Genomic DNA, 7286 nt, shown 5'->3' on the forward strand with positions numbered 1-7286 from the left:
GAAGGCTCGACTGGGCTGGACGTCCGCGTGGGCTACTCACGTGGCCGGCGGCTGATGCTGGCAGTTGGCTGGGGGTTGGGCGGAGGCTGCTGGCCACGGAGCCTCCATGTGGCTTCTCGGCGTGGCTCGGGCTCTTCTTGGATGGTGCCTGGGTTCCCGGAGGGAGTGTCCCAAGACAGCTGGTGGAAGCCGCGTGGCTTCTGAGCTTGGGAGCCCCGGGAGGTCCATGCCGCCACATTCCATTGGCCAACCTGGTCCTGAGGGCAGCCGGTGGAAGGTTCGAACAGGAGGATTGCACGTGTGTGCCAACGCCAGCCTCTGTGGCCACAGGGGGTCCCTGGGGGATCCCAGGGTGGGGTCTCCCTGAGGCCTGGGGAGGATAAGCCACCTGCCCACCTGCGCTGGTCGGCTGGGCCGCCACGAGAAAGCGCCAGACCAGTGGGGTCAACAACACACACATAGATCCTCGGCTTCTGGAGGCTGGAGGGCCGGGACCCAGGCGTGGGCAGGTCGGTCGGTGTCCCCGAGGCCTCCCTCCATGGTGGGTAGACACCGTCTTCTCCCCCTGTCTTCACACGGCTCTCCCTGCGTGCGTCTGTGTCCTGACTCCCTCTTCCTGTGGATCAGGGCCACCCCGGGACCTCATTTTACCCTAATCACATCTTTAAAGGCCCTGTCTCCACACAGCCACACTCTGAGGCGCTGGGGGAGGACCTCGGCATATGCATCTGGGGCGACACAGCTCAGCCCGTGCGCTGGGGAGTGTGGTTCTCAGGAGAGAGGAAAGGCAGGCCACGTCCCGGATGCCAGGTCAGTGCCACCAGGAAGGTGTGGGGTGTGGGCCAGACCAGGAGAGGTTCTAGAAGTTCCTGAAGGAGGTGTCGTGGACACTGGGGGAGGGCCTGGAGTCGGCTGGCGGAGGGGAGGGGCAGGGGGCAGAAGGGGTAGGTAGCAACGGGGTGAGGGGTGCCACCACGCCTCAGGGGAGGCCCCGAAGGAGACGCGCCTGGCGGGCGGTGGCTGGGAGCTGTCTTAGGCTGGGGTTCCTGGGAGCGGGCCTGAGACGGGGTCTCCTTCAAGGACTCTTGCCAGGAAGCCAGGAGGGCCGTGGGCGGTGGACGCGGCCACACAGGTCCCCCTGAGCGGGGCTCCTTGCTCAGCCGGCAGGAGGAAACCTTTCTCTGTCTTGTTGTGTCGTGAGTTTCCTATCTGCTGTCCCATGTGGCTCCCACCCCGAGGGTCCCGCCCTCGCCTCCGCACGGCCCTCCTCCTGGGCCCTGCTAGGGTCACGGGATGGGGCAGAGGGGTGAGCGGCCCAGAACCTGTCCCTGTGAGTCCAGTCCGGGTCTGGAGGGGGTGGGAGGCAGGACCCCGTGAGCTGAGCCCCGGGCGTGCTCCTCTGGCCCCTCGGACTTCACACACAAAATGCGAAGTCAAAGATCAAATAGGAGTTTCAGAGCACGGAGCCCCGAATGGGCGCCCTTCTGAGCACGGGGGCCACGCTGTCCCTGGGGCTCCCGCTGTTTACTTCCTCTGCACCTCAGCCACTGACATCGGCTCCCCCAGTGGGTGGGCCAGGAAAGCGTGCTACGACACCCCCAGAACCACCCTCCGACGAGGGACGTGGGCCTGGAACTCAGTGCCCAGGACGGTGAAGGCTCCTGTGGGCCTTGGTAGCCTGTAGAAAATTCTGGCATCCAGGAGATGCTCAGCTGGGGGGCTGCCCTTTCTGTTGTTTTTGTCACAATCATGGCCATCCTTATCCCAGAAGGAGCCCTGAGCATCCACACTTGAACCTGGTCTCAGGGGGAGTGGGGGGGCGGGGAGGAGACCCCCACTCCCCGCCTGCTCCCGGGAATCTGCCCCTGCCCCCTGCCCCGTGCTGTCACTGGCCCCACCAGACCAGGCCCTCCCGGCCCCCTGGTCCCCAGCATCGCTTGGATGGGTGGGCTCTGGGGCTGCAGCTGGCCGGATCCTGGGTTGGGGCCCGGGGTCTCTGTCCCGTGCAGGCTCCGCCTCCCCAGCAGGCTCCGCCTCCCCGTGCAGGGTGGGGGCGCGCTTCAGAGGTCCCCCGCAGAGCATACTTGTGCACGATGCCCGCGTGGTCAGATGCACAGCACCCCACAACAGGACACATTAAGTGAAGGAGCAAAGACAACAGGGGGTTGCACATCATCTCAGGACAGGTCCTGCCACCGAATGGATTACTTTAAAGAAACAACCGAAAGGGCAGAAAACTCGGTTGCCAGGCTTTGGGGCGATGCCTCCCCCGGGGGAGTCGTCGCGGGCATTAGGGGAAGCTTGGTTGGTCACGTTCTGCGCACACAGTTGGTGCTCACGACATAGACCTTCTTTTTGCCGGAAAGACGACAAGTCACGAGGAAGACGGAATACGGTTTGCACAGCGGCTACAGCGCGCGGGTCTCCAGGAGGGAGGGGGAGGCGAGGGCCCCCAGCCTGGCCGCCCCCAGATCTCGAAGCCGGCACAGGGGTGCTGCCTGAGTGCCTGGGAGGGGTGCGAGGGGAGCCGCTATTATTCTCCTCCTGCCCGTGGGCGTCCGTTTTGTGGGATCGGGAGCTGGAGGGCCCCCCCCCCCCCGCTGCTGTTTTCCATCCCTAAGCTCCCCGGTGGGGCCCCGTGTTTTATATAAAGCACAAAGCAGCCGCAGGTGCGCCTCCGAGAAGCGCCAGCAGGCTCAGCTCATGGGGGGGGGGCTTCCCTGGGGCTCCGGGACCCCCTGCGAGTGTCACCCCCCATCACCCCTGCCGGGGTTGCCTGAGGAAGACAAGGGATGTCGGTTCAAGGGCCAAAGCAGCAACGAATGCCTCTTTCCTTCACGAGCACGTACGTCCCGGTGCCGCACGGGACACAGACGCAGTCGCTGGTCACCCGAAGCTGAAACTGAGCAAGGCCTTCTGTGTCTTCTCGCTGCGTTGTCCAGCCGGGAACTCGGGGGGCCGGGGCTGCACGGGGTCTCCGTCCAGGTGGGCGGGAGTGCAGTGCTGGACAAGCCCCCTCTTGCTCAAGCCACATCAGAATTCAAACGCTGAGCGCGGGGCGTGGCCATTTTCGCTGGGGTCTCCGGGCAGGTGACTCGGCCTCTCTGGGCCCCTTTCCTCATCTCCAAAGAACCGCGCTGTGGTGCGCAGTGATGCAGCGGCCGTCCGTGGGACCCGGCCCAGTGGAGCGCCCCTCAGGTGGGCCCGGGGCCTGTGCCCCGCTGGCCTCGACTTCCTCGCCCCACGAAGATCCCAGTGAGGATGGAGGCTATCCGTGGGGCCCTTCTGAGGAGAAACAAAGTCACGTGTGAAGCAGGCAAAGAGTGACGTATTTTCCACCGTCTGTGCGGTGTGGGGAGGCACGCATCTTTGATTCCTATCCGTGGTTTTCATCGGCTCGTCTCCTGGAGACGAGTCCCTTCAGGCTCCAGCAGATGAGCGAGGTTGTGGGTGAGGGTCCCGGGCCAGGCGGCCTCTCCGCTCGTACGGGACCGGCTCTCCTCTCCCGCGACCTGCCTCCGGCCCCTCCGGCCCCAGGCTCTGACTCGCGAAGGAAGGTGGGCTCAAAGGCTGGGGTGGCCGCCGGGCCCATGAGAGTGGTTTCGTTTCTTAGAAGCCAAAGAATGAAGGCAACTTGTCGTCTTAGGATATTCTCTCTTATGTTAAGAGCATATTTACCCTAACACATAATACATGAAATATAAACATGTAATAAGTTACAAGCAGGGCAGGGGCAGGGCTGACCCAGTTCAGTGTAAGCCTGGCCCGGGAGGCCCCCCGGCCGTCCAGTATCCACGTCCTGCCACCAGCTCCCAGCCCGGCACTGGGGGCCCCGCCGGAGCGCCCCTGTTTCTGAGGACTGTGGTGGGGCTGGGGGCGGCTAACGGCCTGCTCCGTCTGGCCGCTGGCACCCGCTCACGGCCTTCATCCTGCCACTGCCCCTCCTCTTTATCCCCCTGCAGACAGACCCCCCCCCCCCAGAAGTGCCCGCAGGCAGGCTGAATTGAGGGTCTGGGGGTCACCAGGGCAAGTAGATCTCCGGCTGCCCGCGGACTCTCGGTGCTGTGCCGCCGTCCCGTGGGGTCAGCGGCTGTGGGCCAGTTCCCTCCTCCTTGCACCCCTCCCCTGCCGTCCCGAAGCCCTGGTCTTTCCCTGTGAGAATAGCTCCCGCCTCTGCTGTCTGCTGTCGCCGGCCCGGGAAGCCCCGGTGGGGCCGGTCTCCTCAGCCCACGGGTTCTCCCCCGGGAGGAACAGCCCCACAAGCAGCTTCCTCCCTCCCGGGAAGCATTCCTCCCCCTGCAAGGCCCCGCGCCCTCCTGGAGATGGGGGACAGAAGTCACCTGTGGCCAGCCAGCAACTCTTCTGACCTTGGCCGTGTGTGTATTGTTTCCACGAGTGGCCCCTCTCGTGGCATCGCCGGGCACTGCTCCGCTGTCACCGGACGACCTCCCGGACCCCTCGGCGCCTCCGGGACGAACGGCTGAATGCGCGCACGCTCTGCGTCCCTGCCTCCGTGGGCCCTCTTCTTGTCGGCGTGAAGGGGGCGAACGCAGTGGCCGTGCCCGCGTCCCGCCCGCATCTGAGCTCCCGTCCCCTCGCAGCTGAATCTTTGCGGCCAGCAACCAGGCGTGGTCCCCTGCAGCCCCTGGGGCCCGCCTGGCTCCCCCCCGAGCATTGGGCGCACAGTAGGTGCTTAGCAGCTGGTATCTGTCTTTCACGTGCCCGGCCCGCTAGGGTTTCTGACCCCTCACGCGCGCCGTGGCCCTGTGAGGGGCGGCCTGAGGCTCGGGCGGGACAGGGACTCGTCCCCAGACGTGATGATTTGCAGCTCCGCTCACAAAGGAAACTAATTCGGGCCGCACGCAGAGCCCTGCACTGTCCGCGTGTGTGTGAACGGCCGCGTCTGAGCGAGTCGGGGGTGGGGGTGAGCGCCCTCCCCCATGCAGGTCTTGGGGTCTGGTCCCCACCGCGACCCTGCCCCCGAGCCGTGTCACCGCTCACTCCGAGCTTGGCCCTGGAAGGGGGGCCGCCGTGACGGGCAGTCGGTGCCGAGGCGCCCAGTGAACGGGGCAGCGGCTGGCCCAGCGGGAGCAGATCAGAGGGTGTGGGAGGTCTCGGGAGCAGGGGCTCGTCCCGCTGCCGCTGCACGATGGCCCTGGCCAAACGTCCTCCTCCCCAGGCCCCTGTTTCCTCTTTCCCTGCTGGAAGCTTCTCATGCAAGCAGGGGAGCCCACGCAAACCTGGCTTCCAGGCAAGTGGGGGAGTCCGGTTCTCCTCCCCTCTCCCCATTCGTTCGAGCCCCTGGTTTCCCTGGACACCCCTCTCTCTGCCATCTCGGCTCAGGGAGGGTCTCCAGAGAGATAGAGAGGAGGTCTGCGCAGGGCTCACTGGCCCTCGGGAGACTCACCCTGGAGAAGAGAAAGGCATCCCTGGACAGCCTGCATCTGAGTCAGCGCGTGGCCCGGGAGGTGACGGGTTGGCGAAGACAGAGAAATCACTGAGGGCTTCTTGAAGGAGGTGGCTTCTCAGCTTGGAGTGGGAGAGAAGAGAACAGACAATAACAGCCTCCAAAGCTCTGGCTGGCACTCTGGCTGGCACATTTAAAGCATCTTTTCCAAGACTGACGACCCAGGGACTGTTACGTGTTCCTATGAAGACAAACGTTTGGGAAACCCGTGAAACCATCCGTCATTCCTGCCAGGGGCTCATCTGGCAGCGCACTCAGTCCCCAGAGGTCCTTCCCACGGGGTCCCAAGGACCTATGTGCACAGCCCAGGCCTAGTGACCTTATCAGGGAAAATTCTCTGAGGACCGCTAAGCTCTGGTCAACCCAGAGCCCCACGGCTCACGTGAGCAAAACAGACTCGTCTGGAGATGAGAGGCCCTGGGCCACTGGAGCCCCTGGCATCCATCCGGCCTGAGCCAGGTAGTAATGGACGCGTGATTTCTAATCTGCCCCCAACGCAGGCAGCTGTCTGAGCCCCCTGCACGCGCGCAGGATGAGAGTCAGGAATCAGGGAGCATCTCCAAGCCAGGAGCCTGAAATCCAATTTCCACCCTGTCCTGGGGACTAAAAGCTTTCTGTAAACAGCCGCACCAAATTCACAGATCCAATTAACCGCCGCCCGAGTCCCTTGCCAAGAGCGAGGGATCAAGCCAGCCTCCCGCTCCAGGAGCAGAGGCGGGAACCGGCCCCTGGCCAGCGGGAGGCAGGACCTCTCCTCCTGGGCGGCTCCGGCCCCGCGCGGCCCCCGGGGTCAGGAGGGCTCACCTGGGCTCGCACCCGGCCCCTTCCCTCCCTTCAAAGCCCATTCACCTCCGAGCTGCACCTGCCCTTCTGCACAGACCTTTCCAAGCTCCCGTGCCGGCCGGCTCCTCTCCAGATGCCCACACCATCCTCAGAGGTGTTTAAGGGACCCTCCACGAGAAGGGTCTATGGCTAGAAATCCAGCCTTCCCCAGACGCGTCCCACAGAACGCAGTCCTGAGTGTGTCGATCAGTGTGACACGTGTGCAAGCGCACACGCACACGTGGTCATGACCGCACGTGTGCGGAAATAATCTCTTGGAAATACGAAGGTGCATTCGTTAGCCTATTAAGGACTATGAGAAACCAGGCGATTGAAAATAACTGTCTAAGTGGATTTAACCCAGAATTTTCCAAATTATTGAACACAGATACATTTTTTAATTTTTTTTTTTATGAGAGAGAGAGAGCACAAGCATGATCAGGGAAGGGACAGGGACAGAGAGGGGGAGACACAGAATCCGAGGCAGGCTCCAGGCTCCGAGCTGTCAGCACAGAACCTGATGTGGGGCTCGAACTCACAAACCGTGAGAGCGTGACCTGAGCCGAAGTCGGACGCTTAACCGACTGAGCCACCCAGGCGACCCAGCAGGAGATGTGTCCTTCTCTGAGCCCCTGCTGGGACTCTCCTTCACACTCTGACCGTCGGTGGTCCACGATCCCCCACCCCCCGACCCGTCCCCACTCCCACCCTCGTGTCCCTGCTCAGCAGCCCTTCCAAGCCCCCGTCGGGAAGGCTCACGCGTCTCAAAGCCCAGGAGCATGACCACAGCCTCAGAGGCCAGAGGTGGTCCGCCTGTGGGTTCAGTATTCTAAGGAACCGCAAGATTGGTCATTGTCGGGCCTCTCTCTGCTGTGCTCCCTTTGAAGAACGCACAACCTAGTTGCGGAAGCAACTCTGAAATATCTAGGAATGTTGGATCAATTTAACAGAAGAGCCGGAGTTAGACTCTGTTCACTGGAGGCAACTGGGGAGTCTG

The sequence above is a fragment of the Lynx rufus genome, unplaced genomic scaffold, assembly GCF_022079265.1.
Source record: "Lynx rufus isolate CCGP_SWC_20201006 ecotype Redwood Valley unplaced genomic scaffold, mLynRuf1.p SCAF_38, whole genome shotgun sequence".
NCBI lineage: Eukaryota > Metazoa > Chordata > Mammalia > Carnivora > Felidae > Lynx > Lynx rufus.